At 45.6% G+C, this 13,134-nt stretch overlaps 1 pseudogene; it reads left to right on the top strand.

Annotated features, from left to right (window-relative positions):
• The first annotated feature begins 9,374 nt into the window (after window positions 1-9,374).
• Window positions 9,375-11,188, top strand: LOC107181529 (annotated as a pseudogene).
• Window positions 11,189-13,134: the final 1,946 nt, after the last annotated feature.

Below are 13,134 nucleotides of genomic sequence, written 5' to 3'. Positions count from 1 at the left end.
CAGCTCGTACTCCAGCTCTGAGATCCTGGTTTGCTGAAAGCAGGTTTCTGGAGTTTTTCTTAGCTTCTATATGTCACTATGTTTCAAACTGCCTGCTCAGAGGCCTGTAGCGGCAAGTGGGGAACATTGGAGTCCGCTGTCACTGAAGCAAGCAAGCCTCATGTTCAGTTTAAGCTGCCTGGCTGCTGGTCGCCATCTTGGCTGGCAGTTAATTTGCACATCTCGCTGATTAGCCAGTGGAAAGGGTAGCGGTCGTACGCCAATTACCATGTTTCTCTTTTATTAGTGTAGATGAATAATTTTTAAAAAAATCTCAATCAAGCAGGCTAGAGGGAAAATTGCTTTCTCTTTGCTCTAAAGAAAATGGTATTACAAAATTGTTGAATAAAAAGGCAATCAAAACAATGAAGGAAAAGGTATAGAGGTTAATTAATGCTATGTTGTTTAAAAAGTATTTTTGTGTGATGTTTTGGCATTTGTCAGCCATTCAAAATTTGTATCTTTTATAATTCTAGATAAACATTCACATTCTTACCTAATTATGCATCAGTTTGTATAAAATTCAGGCTTCATAGCCTATGTGTCAGACTGCTCAGGCACTTTATAAATCAAACATATTTATTGATTCTGCAAACCCTATGAGGTAGGTACTATTATCCTCACTTTACAAATGAGACAGCTTAAGCAGGCATTACTAGTAGTTGAGGAACTGCCCCCAGATCACCTCAAAATCGATCCCAGAGGCCGTACTCTTAACCATCACCTGTGATGCGGTCTCTCTCCAGCAGAAGTGCAGGCAAGAGGGAGCACATGAGAGTCCCTGGATCAAGCCTTGCCTGAAGGAGTAAATCTAGTTCTGGGCTTCTCCTTTTGGTCTCAGCCCTTCCTCATCTACTTTAGCTCCAGGAAGGAAGGATTCGGTCACTCCCCTCCCTCGCCTTCCCCTAGGATAACACCCAATGACTGTCCTAGAGGAGAGGAGAGGGGTGGAGAAGGAGACAGGGCTGAGGCCCAGCTGATCCCAGGCAAAAGCAGGTGGTGGGACAGGTGGCAAGGTGTGTTGTATGAGGCAGGGATGGATGACACACGCTTCAGTGTTCGGCACTAATCACCACGTCAGGATCAAGGCACAGGCAGGCCTGTGCTCTTGTGTCATGAGGAAGTGGTTACTCATCAGATGACAAGAGACAAGGGACATTTCCTGTTCACCACGGCTCAGGACCCAGCAGGAAAGCAGCGCCAGCCCCTGGCCTCATTCTAAGGCTATTGAAAAGGACGGCCTCTCCCTCGGCAAGGGGCAGGATAGCACGCAGCCAAGCTATGCATTCACACAAGTATTTATTGAGCGTCTACCGGGTCCCAGACAGGGCCAGGTGAGTGAACACAGGCCTGCTCTCACCTCAGGAAGCTTCTGACCGGTGTGCAATCTGCCTTCCCCTCCACGTCCCTCAGCCAGTGGAGCACACCAGCGTCTTAGAACCTGGGACTTACACTGCCGGCCCCTGAATGCGGGGGCAGGTATCTGAGAGTAGGACCTCTGGAATATCAAGGTAAAGAGCTATGGAAGAGCTGTAAACACATATTATTTAGCTCATTACCTTTGTCTGGAGGCAGTGGCAGCAGGTGCATGAGCTGCAGGATGTTAGGACATAGGAGCATGTCTCATGTACCTGGACATATCTTCCTTCAGGATTCATCTGCCTTCCCCCATCTGGCCTCTCCTTCTCTGCAGGGCTCTCTCTGCCCCCCACTCTGCCCTGTTGGTATTTTCCTCTTCGATTCCTCTTCCCATAAACCTCCCACACATTGGAAATGGGTGTGAGCATCTAAAATGCATAGTGTTTATAACTTTTATATCCTAGCTCATAATTTTAAAAATAGAGTCATTAAGGCTTTTATATGTTTTCAAAACACAAACCAAAACCAAGCAGTTTTGAGCATGAATGGGCCTTTTAATGATCTTTATGTCTGTGGTTAGTTTATCTCAATAGGAAAAGTCTCTCCCTAAACTCCAGTGGTGACCCCTCCCCGCAGCACCAGATGGCACAGGAGAACCCCACCCAAACCCATGCCCAGAATCTCAGGCATCCTGCTCTGTTGCTAGGAGTTCATATAAAATGCACCCTTCTCCCTTCACCCAGCTTTGACTCATCTGCGATGTGGTAGCTTTCCTGTAAACACCCCACAAACCTGCAACCCCCAAGGGCAAGGACCATGAGGCAATCAGCTTTTCTGGGTTTGGGAGGGGCATGTCCTAGATCGGTGCCCCCTGCAAGGCCTGGATCCCCAACTCACCTGCAGCTGGGAAAGCAGCACCAGCTGCCTCCCTCCCTCCTGCTCCACAAGGGGCAGAAGCGGTGCCTGGAGATGGAGCTGAACCCTGAGGGTCATCACACTCCCCAGCCACAGCCACAGCCACAGTAGACATTATTTCTCATGTCACAGGATTCTAAATGTATATGTTAATGTGCTTTTCATGTTTTGGCCTTTTGTCCTATACAAGCTGTTATTGCAACACCATTAAGTATTCTGTGCCACTTAAAAGCAGAGTAGCCTCTTTGGCTAATGGCATCCGTCGTAAAAGCTGGAGAGAAAAAGGGGTCCCCCCTTCCGCTTCAGTTCCAAAGTCAACTCTCCAGGGACAAGGCTTGAAGGCTGAATGTTGTGAGAAAATAAAGGAATTTCTAAATTCCAAGGGTTTCCTTTTACATTTCATAAGCAAAATCCTGTTTAGAGAGAGAGAGTACTGAGGAGACGTGCCATCCAACAACACCAGATGAAGGGAGAAAGCCCTGTACTCCCAGGAGGGAGCAGGGAGGACGAGAGTGGGGATGTTGTGTGTCTTAGCTCCTGCCCCAGCCCCACACCCTGAGGGGCAATTATGTACAAACAAATCATTTGGGTCAAATCCCATAGCTGTGGGCTTGCTCTTCTTTCTACAGGTGCACAATGGGAAAATCATGTCCCCCTGAGAGAAGCACTGGTCCGACACAGGGAGGCCCACAGTGGTTGTTAGAAATGATTGAGGAAGGGTCCACGTAAGGCAGCTGCCATATTGGCTCTGAAATATGCATTTCCTAGAGAAGGTTGAGTTTACCCAAATGTAAAACTGAACTTAGTTTATGTTAAGTGGCGGATTTTAATTCCTCCCAGTCCTTGGCAACCTCTCCCTTACACAACCATCCAGAGGCTTGGAGACTTAGAAACAAGATAACATCCTATCTAATAATAGACAAACAGGGTAATTGACCGTACCTTCGCTACACCTCCCATGGGCTAATCAGCGAGATATGCAAATTAACCACCAACAAAGATGGCAGTTAATTTGCATACATAGGCTCAAAGCAGCGGAGTGAAGTCTGAAGGCGGCTCCGGCCGGAGCAAAGACCTGGGCCCCGGGTGCCGGAGGGAAACCGGTGCCGGCAGCCAGGGGGAGGGAAGGTGTATTGCACGAATCTTTTCATACTACAGGTCTCTAGTAAGTTATAAAAATGAAAAGAAATCTTAATGGGACATCTGGGAAAAGATTCACAGAGGAGACATTCCTTAAGCAGAGACTTGGGAGATGGGTTGGTACTTATTGTGATTGCAACACCATTAAGTATTTTGTGCTACTTAAAAGCAGAGTACCGACATACTTCCTGGTGTAAGATGTTATTGCAGAGGTCATCCTTTTGGGCTGTCGGTAACCCTTCCCCATTCCCCTGCATACCCTTCCCAGACCTCTCACCATAGGCCCTCTGAAGCCCTCTTCATCACTCAGCTCCTACAACCTCTGTATCCCAGCCCATATCATATTGCCAGCCCTTCCCATCCCCCCTTCCCCAGAAAGGCTGAGTGCAGGAGCCCTTTAAGCAGACACTTCCCACTAGGCCTGGGTTAGGCACCCAGCAGAGTCCCTCCCTGCCCCACCCTCACCCCCAGGGCAGAGGAGTGTCTCGAAGCTGAAGTCCCAGAAGCCCCATTCCCAGAAGGTTCAGACAGCAGGCAGGGGACCAGCTGCAACAGGGGATGGGAGGGTAGAGGTTAGGGGGCGGGGGGACGGGAGGGGATGCCCCGCTGAGAACCCCCAGGCAGGAGGGCCCTGAGATCAGAGGCGGCAGAGTCAGCCTTGCTAGAGGATCAGAGACTTTACATCTGGGGCTAATGTCAATGACTCTACATAACGTTCCATTATGCTGAGCACACTAACTGAGCACAACTCATTCCCTTCCAAGTTGGGCATTACAGCAACATTTTGCATCAAAGTGGCTTGGGAGAGACAGACTTGTTCAGATCCAAAGAAGCATCTGTGAAAGAGCCAGAAGGTCAGACCAGGCTCTCTCGCACGCACACACACCCATACTGTTTCACACACGTTAGCATCAAATTAAGGTACATTCTAAGAAAGCATTTATTTATACTTCCTTCATCTTTAAGAAGAGGAAGAAAATTACAATCAACAAGGCAAAACTTCTGTTGCAAGAATCATGTGCACTCCAGTGAAAGGCTTCTCGGAATAGGGGGAATATAAATGTGAAAGTCCATGCAGGTAACTCTGAACAGGATATTCTGTCTATACTCGATGAAACAAAACCAAAACAATCAGTAAATGCTTTCTTTGAAACAAAAAAAACATAGCTAGATATGAAAAGATTGAAATCTCTACAAAAAGGTATAAACAAGTTTCAATACTATGTCTTCAAAGTTATCAAATGAGGCAGTGGCCTTATTTGAAGAAGGACCTGGAGGAAGGTTAGAAGTTTGAGAGTTTCAGGTTAGCTTCCAATGAGCTCTTGACCATTCCTTGACTTGTATAGATTCAGAGAGAGCTTTTCCAGCACCTGGGTTATTGGTTCTTAATTACAAGATAACACCTTTGACATACTTAGTTTCTTAATATCATACTTTTTAAAAGTATCAAATAATATTATTTCTCAGTTTTTCATTATTAGTCACCTTTTTATATAATGTTTCATTTGCTAATTCAAATATTTTTTATCTACTTTCTATGCTGACCATATATTATGTATATTTAGTGGTAATAGGGGCCCTGGCCATGCAGCAGCCTATGGGCGGCTCAGCACTCAGGGCGGGGAGCCTGTGTGGAGAGGGACCAGACTGCTGGGCCCGAATGAGTCTTTTTCATCAACCTAAAACCCGCTGACCCTGGAGAAGTTCTCAGTATTTGGTGGGCCAAAGTGGCTTGGGAGAGACAGACTTGCTCAGATCCAAAGAAGTCAGGCCAGGCTCTCTCGCACGCACACACACCCATACTGTTTCACACACGTTAGCTTCCAGGACAATGAGCCCATGTCTGCATGAGGTGGCGGCTGCACACCTGGCCCAAGTTCAAAGAGCTGACTGTGGCTAATTAGGGAGGAAACTGCAAACCCACTAAGGCGAGGCATGCCAGCATGGATCCATCACCCCACAGCCTTCAGGAAGCTGAGCAGAGACGGCGCTGAGTTGTGAGGAGGGATGGGAGTGGCTGCCAAGCAAAGAGAAAGAGAAGAAAGGATGGTGAACCAGAAACCAAGACCAGCAAGTAAAAACAAAGTACCTGTATAGACATAATGTTTTGTTGCTTTTGTTGTTGCTGTTAATCCTCACTCGAGGATATTTTTCCATTGATTTTTAGGGAGAGTGGAAGAGAGAAGAAAAGACAGAGAGAAACATCGATATGAGAGAAACACATCAATTGGTTGCATGAGCCCCAATCAGGGCCCGGGCCGGGCAGGACCTATGTCCTCCCTATGTCCAAGGTATATGTCCTTGACCGGAATCAAACCCAGGAACCTTTGGTCCACAGGCTGATGCTCTATCCACTGAGCCAAACTGGCTAGGGCTGTTTTTATTGATTTTTAGAGAGAGAGGAAGGGAGAGGAATAGAGAAATAGAACCATTGCTGAGAGAGGAACATTATCCATCAGCTGCCTCCTGCAGGCCTCCTACTGGAGATGGAGCCTGCAACCTGGGTATGTGCCCTGACTGGGATCTAACTGTGACCTCTTGGTTCCTGGGTCAACGCTCAACCACTGAGTATTGACCTTCACATTGATTTTTTTTTCAGAGAGTTGAAAGGTGGGAGGGAGAGAGAGTAAGAACGAGAGAAACATCCATGTGAGAGAGACATATTGATGGTTGCCTCCATCATGCACCCTGACCTGGGGTGGGGCGTTGAACTCGCAATCCAGGCACATATCTTTGACTGGGAACCAAACCCATGACCCTTAGGTGTACAGGCTGACACTCTAACCACTGAGATACACTGGCCAGGGCCAAACAATGTTGAGTGAAAGGTGCCAGGCACAGAAGAGTATACATTGCATGATTCCATGTATGCCAGGCTCTGGAACAGACAAAGTTAATCGATTGACAGAAGTTAAAATGAGGCTACCTTTGGTTGGAATTACTTTCTGGGAGGAGACACAAGAGAACCTTCCGATGTGTCTTGTATCTTGATTGTATCTTGAAAGTATTCTGTATCTTGATTGAGTGGTGGTTACTCCTGGTATAAATATCCATACAGCTGCACATTCATCTGTATACACAATTAAGAATTTAAAGATATACACAATTAAGAATTTAAAAATATAACAATGAGTCTGCAGGTGGGTGAAAGCAGAGAGCCAAAAATTAAACTGATTAATGAATCAAAACCCTAGAAAAGCTCAGATTCCTCTAAAGGTAAAGGTGCAGATGAACCTGAAAACAGGAGGATTGTATGGAAGCTGGAAGAATGTCCTTGTTCCACAGATCACTTGGCCAACCCCAGCAATATATTAAAGATTTACTCTCTGAAGAGGAGGGGGAGTCAAGGAAAGCAGACTCCAGGACTACAGGCACAGCAGTGAGCAGGCAGATTGAGGGGAAGCCCTCACACTGAAATGTGAGTTACCACCCACAGACTTCTTTCCCACTCAGCCCTGAGAATGCTGGAGCCAACCTTACATCCACCGCCATCACCATTGCCACCACCACCACCAGGCAGGAGAACAGAGAGTCCCTTCCAGTGAAACTGACCCACAAAAGGGACAAAAACCTTCCAATCTGACAGGTAAGGGTTGTACTACACAGCTCTAGGTCCCGGCCTGATCAACTTACAGTGAAGTCCTTACTCAACCAATTCGGACCATATGCACAGGGCTTCCAGAGGTCACTTTAGTTCCTCACTCTTAAATGTGAACAAACAGTGGCGGATCACCAAACATTGGAAGAAATCCTAAGAGTCATTTACTGATAACTGAAGATAAAAACTACAAAACAAAGAGACTTGGGGGAAACAGACACAATGCAAGAAACAGGAGAACATTTAAAAAAACAAACAAAAACAAAACTGTAGCCCAGCCAGTATGGCTCAGTGGTTGAACATTGACCTATGAACCAGGAAGTCAGAGTTCAATTCCCAGTCAGGGCACATGCCCAGGTTGCAGGTTCAATCCCCAGTGGGGGTCATGCAGAAGGCAGCTGATCAATGATTCTCTCATCATTGATATTTCTATCTATCTCCCTCTCCCTTCCTTTCTGAAATCAATAAAAATATTTTAAAAAATTAAATAAAATCAGCCCTCGCTGGTTTGGCTCACTGGATAGAGCGTCGGCCTGCAGATTGAAGAGTCCCAGCCATAAGGGTTTAAGCTCCAACATTTATAGGGAACTCATACAACTTAACAAAAGGAAGATACACAATCCAAGCAAAAAATGGGCAAAGGGCCCAAACTTGTTTGGCTCAGTGGATGGAGCGTCGGCCTACGGATTGAAGAGTCCCAGGTTCAATTCCGGTCAAGGGCATATACCTTGGTTACAGGCACATCTCCAGTAGCGGGTGTGCAGGAGGCAGCTGATGGATGCTTCTCTCTCATCAATGTTTCTAGCTCTCTATCCCTCTCCCTTCCTCTCTGTAAAAAAATCAATAAAGTATATTTTTTTTTAAATTTTAATTTAATTTAAAAACTGTAATTAATATCTTTGGTCAGATAAAAAAGATGATGCATCTCTGCAAGAAAAATGAGATGTCACAACATGGAACATTCAGAGAACATAAGGAACTCCTACACGTTAAAAATATGACAGAAATAAATAAAGTTAATAGAAGAAATAGGCAATAAAGTTGAGAAAATCTCCCTGCAAGCAAAACAGAAATATTAAGAAATGAAAATAAAAGATTTAAGATAAGAAAATTCAGAAAGGCACCAGGAAATCAAATACCTTCTATTAGGAGGTCCAGGAACAGATAATGAAGGAAATGATTAGAGACATTATCCTATCTAATAAAAGAGTAATATGTAAATTAACTGTCACTCCGCAACAAAGATGGTGGCGCCCATAGTGGCCAGGGCGGGACGCTGGTGGCGTTGCCCTGGCAATAGGAGCCCAGTGTCCCTACCCTGACCGTGTGGAGGGAGGGGAGGAAAGGGGCCTCGGGCTGGAGGCCAGGGCAAGGGATGCTGGCATCATTGCAGACCAGCTGAGGAACCCCCCCTCCCCCCATGCACGAATTTTGTGCACAGGGTCTCTAGTTAAAGAATAACAGGAAAATATTGTTGAACCAGAAGAGTCTCTAGATTAAAAGGGTTCACTCAGGGCACAGGACACTCAATAATAACAACAAAAAGATCCTTACCAAAGGACACTGTCATGAAACCTCAGAAATCTGGACTAAAAGTACCTGGAAGAAACAACAAGGTCACACACAAAAGACTGGAAATCATAAAGGAATTGAACTTAACGGCAACACCAGAGGTTAGGAGGCAATGGGACACTGTCAAAAAAATCCAGACAGAAAATGACTTCCAACTTTCAATTTTATTCCTAATTAGTCTAAAGTGAGAGTAGAATATAGGGAAATAAAAAGCAAGGCCTCGAGTCACTTTTACCTTTCTCCTGAGCTATCAGAGACATGATTTCCAAACCTTGATAAACAGATGGGTGCCCTGGTGAACTTGTTAAAGAGCAGATTCTGATTCAGTAGGTCTGGGTGGGGCCTGAGATTCATAATTTCTTCCAGCTTATGCCAATGCTGCTGGTCCATAGACCACACTTCGGGAAGTAAGGTACTAGAGGATGTGTCCCACCAAAATGAGAGAATAAACCAAGAAAGAGGAAGAAGATCCAAGAAACTGAGGCTCCAGCATAAAAGGCAGTCAAAGGAAATACCCAAAAGGAAATCCCAGGACATTACCTACAGGGTAACCAGTCCAAACTGGAACATCAGGAAGCATCAAAAGCAGGAGGAGGTCAAAGAGGAAAAATTATGAAACTGATAATCACTTGACATACTAACAGTCAGCTTACACTCTGGTGGAGAGTTTGAGGAACAATTAGTGACAGTAACATAGAAAACTAAGCAAAGAGACTCAGCATCCTTCCTGCAGCCGCAGCCTCCAGAGACAATGTTAGCCCACCTGCTGCTGTGTGCCTGGCCCAAGGTCCCTGCCATTGGCCAGGGAGTGCCCCTCCATGTCCCCCCCAGCAGTCCCTGAGCACCTGCTCTGGCCCGGACAGTACCTGCAGTGCAGCATTGTGCCCACCATGCACTACCAGGACAGCCTGCCCAGGCTACCTGTTCCCAAACTTGAAGACACCATTAGAAGGTACCTCAGTGCACAGAAGGCTCTCTTGGATGATGGGAAGTTCAGGAAAACAGAAGGATTTTACAAGAATTTTGAAAATGGGATTGGAAAAGAATTGCACAATCAACTGGTTGCTCAGGACAAGCAGAATAAGCATATGAGCTACATTTCAGAGTCAAGGAAGAAAAGAGAATGAGGAAGAAAAGGCCATTAATAAACATTAGGGCAATGCAAATCAAACCACAATGATGGTTACCCACCAGACCGGCTCCAATGAAAAAGACAAACAATAACAAACATTGCAAGGATGTGGAAAAACTGGAACCCTCATACACTGCTGGCGGTAATGGTGCAGGCACTTTGGAAAGACTGTAGCAGTCCCTCAAAAGGTCAAACATATACTTAACATCTGACCTAGCCTTTCTAGTTATATCCCCAAGAGAATTCATAATAACCAAAAAAGTGGAAACAACCCAGATGTCCATCAACTGATGACAAATGTTCTAGCTACACTAATAAAAGAGAAACATGCAAATTGGTGTCACTACACTATTCTCACCAGCTAATCAGGATGGGTATGCAAATTAACCCAACAAAGATGGCTTTAATTTGAAGACTGAAGACTGAAGACGACTGAAGACTGAAGAGGCTTGGCTTCTCAGTTGCAGCCGGAGTGAAGACCTGGGTCCCAGCAGCCAGGGGAAGGAAGGCCTATTGCAAGAATCTCTTTGTGCAACGGGCCTCTAATATCTATACAATGGAACATTATCCCAGGTTTGATTCCAGCCAAGGGCACATGCTTGGGTTGCGGCTCGATCCCCAGTAGGGGATGTACAGGAGGCAGCCGATCAATGATTCTCTCTCATCTTTGATGTTTCTATCTCTCTATCCCTCTCCCTTCCTCTCTAAAATCAATAAAAATATTTTTTTAAAAACCACATTATTGCCCCTGGTTTGATATGTACTTAACTGCTTGAGACCTCATTGTCCTGAACTTTAATCCATTTATGGCATTGAACCCTGACCCAAAGACTGAGTATAATGAACAGCTCACCCGGGCGACCAACATGACGGTTTCTGCCATCCGGTTTCTGAAGAACTCCCGGCTGGCCTTTAGGAACCAGAAGTGTTCCACTTGAACCCTGCCAAGAGTGGCACTGATACCTTCAAGAAGCTCATACGCTTTGTGCCTTCCTCTCTGTCTTGGTATGGTGCCTACTTGATCAATGCATATCCACGGGATATGTCCCAGTATTTTCGGCTTTTCAATTCAGCTCGTTTACCCAGACCCAGTCGGGATGAACTCTTCACTGATGACAAGGCCAGACATCTCCTGATCCTATGAAAAGGACATTTCTATGTCTTCGATGTCCTGGATAAAAATGGGAACATTGTGAGTGCCTCTGAAATCCAGGCTCATCTGAAGTACATTCTCTCAGACAATAGCCCTGCCCCCGAGTTTCCACCGGCATATCTGCCCAGTGAGAACCAAAATATCTGGGCAGAAGCTGGTGAGTGGTGGCAGCAAGGAGACCCTGAGGAAAGTGGACTCTGCTGTGTTCTGTCTCTGCCTCGACTTCCCCATTGAGCACCTTGTCCACTTGGATGAGATACTTCAGTTACCTATAACATGAGGGTTATAATAGTACTAGAGGCCCAGGGCACAAAATTTGAGCACTGGAAGGGGGTGGTCCCCTCAGCCTGGCCTGTGTCCTCTCGCAGTCCAGGACCTACGCTGGCAGTCGGACATCCCCCTCGCAGTCCAGGACCCCTCGCTCCTTACTACCCACCTGCTCACTGCTCCTTACCACTCAGCTCGCTGCTCCTTAGCACTGCCACGGAGGTGGGAGAGGCTTCCGCTACCACCACTGCACTCGCCAGCCATGAGACCTGCTTCTGGCTGAGCAGCGCTCTCCCTGTGGGAGTGCACTGACCACCAGGGAGCAGCTCCTGCATTGAGTGTCTGCCCCCTGGTGGTTAGTGCACATCATAGTGACTGGTCGTTCTGCTGGTTGGTCTGCTCTTCAGTCAATTTGCGTATTAGGGTTTTATTGTTAGGATTGTTGTGACTATGAAATGAGTTCACATTTTAAAGTATTTTAAATAGTGCCTGGTGCACAGCCAACACTTAATAGATAATACCTATTATTCTAAGCTATTATCCAGGAATCACAACAAATCTGGAGGACTAATAAAAATATTCATCCTGCCCAGTCGGTGTCACTCAGGAGTTGAGCGTAGACCCATGAACCGAGAGGTCACTGGTTCAATTCCGGGTCAGGACACATGCCCAGGTTTTGGGCTCGATCCCCGGTGGATGTCCAGGAGGCAGCCAATCAATGTTTCTTTCTCATAGATGCTTCTATCTCTTATCCCTCGCCATTACTCTCTCTGTAAAAATCCATTAAAAACATATTTAAAAAATATATGCATACATAAAACTGTATGTTTGTTCGATCTGATTTGTCAAGTGACACATAAATATAAACAAAATTTAAAACTGCAGAAAATTGAAAGAGTGGAAAAAAATTTTTCATAATCTCATCATCCAAAAACAGTACTATTAGCATTTTAAAAAATATATTCATCCTGGACAAATTGTAATGTAACTATAGAATAACAAACATAAAGAACTAAATAATAAAAGCCTTCAGGAAGGAGAGACCAGTTGCCTACAAAGGACTGACAATCAGTAAAAGAGCCAGAATTAAGTAAAATATCTTTGCCCGGCCAGTGTGACTCAGTGGTTGAGTGTTACCCTGTGAACCAGGAGGTCACACTTTGATTCCTGGTCAGGGCACATGGCAGGGTTGTGGGCTCGATCCCCAGTGTGGGACATGCAGGAGGCAGCTGCTAAAGAGTCTCTCTCATCATTGATGTTTCTCTCTCTCTTTCCCGCTCCCTTTCTCTCTGAAATCAATAAAAATATATATTTTTTTAAAAGACAGTAAAATATCTTCAAAATGCTGAGAGAGAAAAACGGCCAAATAAGAATTATGACTCAGCCAAACTTAAAACTGATTGGTCAATGGAGAGCCTATCAGATCCACAACTGGAAATTTATCACCAGCACCCCTCATCGACCACTTCTAAAGATTCACTCCTGGACGAAGGAAACAGAACTTGGAACAAAGGGTGAAATGATGGTATTGATGGGAAAACAAGTTAGTAAACATATGGTAAATCAAAATATTGACTACACTAATAATAATGATGCTGACTAATGTTGGCAATAATAAAGAAGGAAGTAAAACAGAACAATGACAAATCAGATGGAAAATGGGACAGAGCTAATGCATTCTGAGGTTTGTGTTGGGAGTCAAGAAACTGATTAACGGTTTCGCGCAATGCAGCGGCGCGGAGGCCGGAGCGGACGCCGAGATGTAGTTGGTTGGAGCATTGTCCTGTACACCAGAAAGGTCAAGAGTTCTGTCCCCGGGGGAGAACCGAAGATGGCGGCATAGGTTAACGCCGGAGATTGCCGCCTTGAACAACCAATTCAAATTAAGCTTGAACCAGGGACCCACAACATCCAGAAACACAGGCGGGCTGGCTGAGTGGCTCCTTTTTCCATCTCACC

This window comes from Myotis davidii, unplaced genomic scaffold (assembly GCF_000327345.1).
Source record: "Myotis davidii unplaced genomic scaffold, ASM32734v1 scaffold46, whole genome shotgun sequence".
In the NCBI taxonomy this organism is placed as follows: domain Eukaryota; kingdom Metazoa; phylum Chordata; class Mammalia; order Chiroptera; family Vespertilionidae; genus Myotis; species Myotis davidii.
The sequence above is the reverse complement of the archived record's forward strand: the minus strand, read 5'-3'. Positions and strand labels throughout refer to the sequence as shown.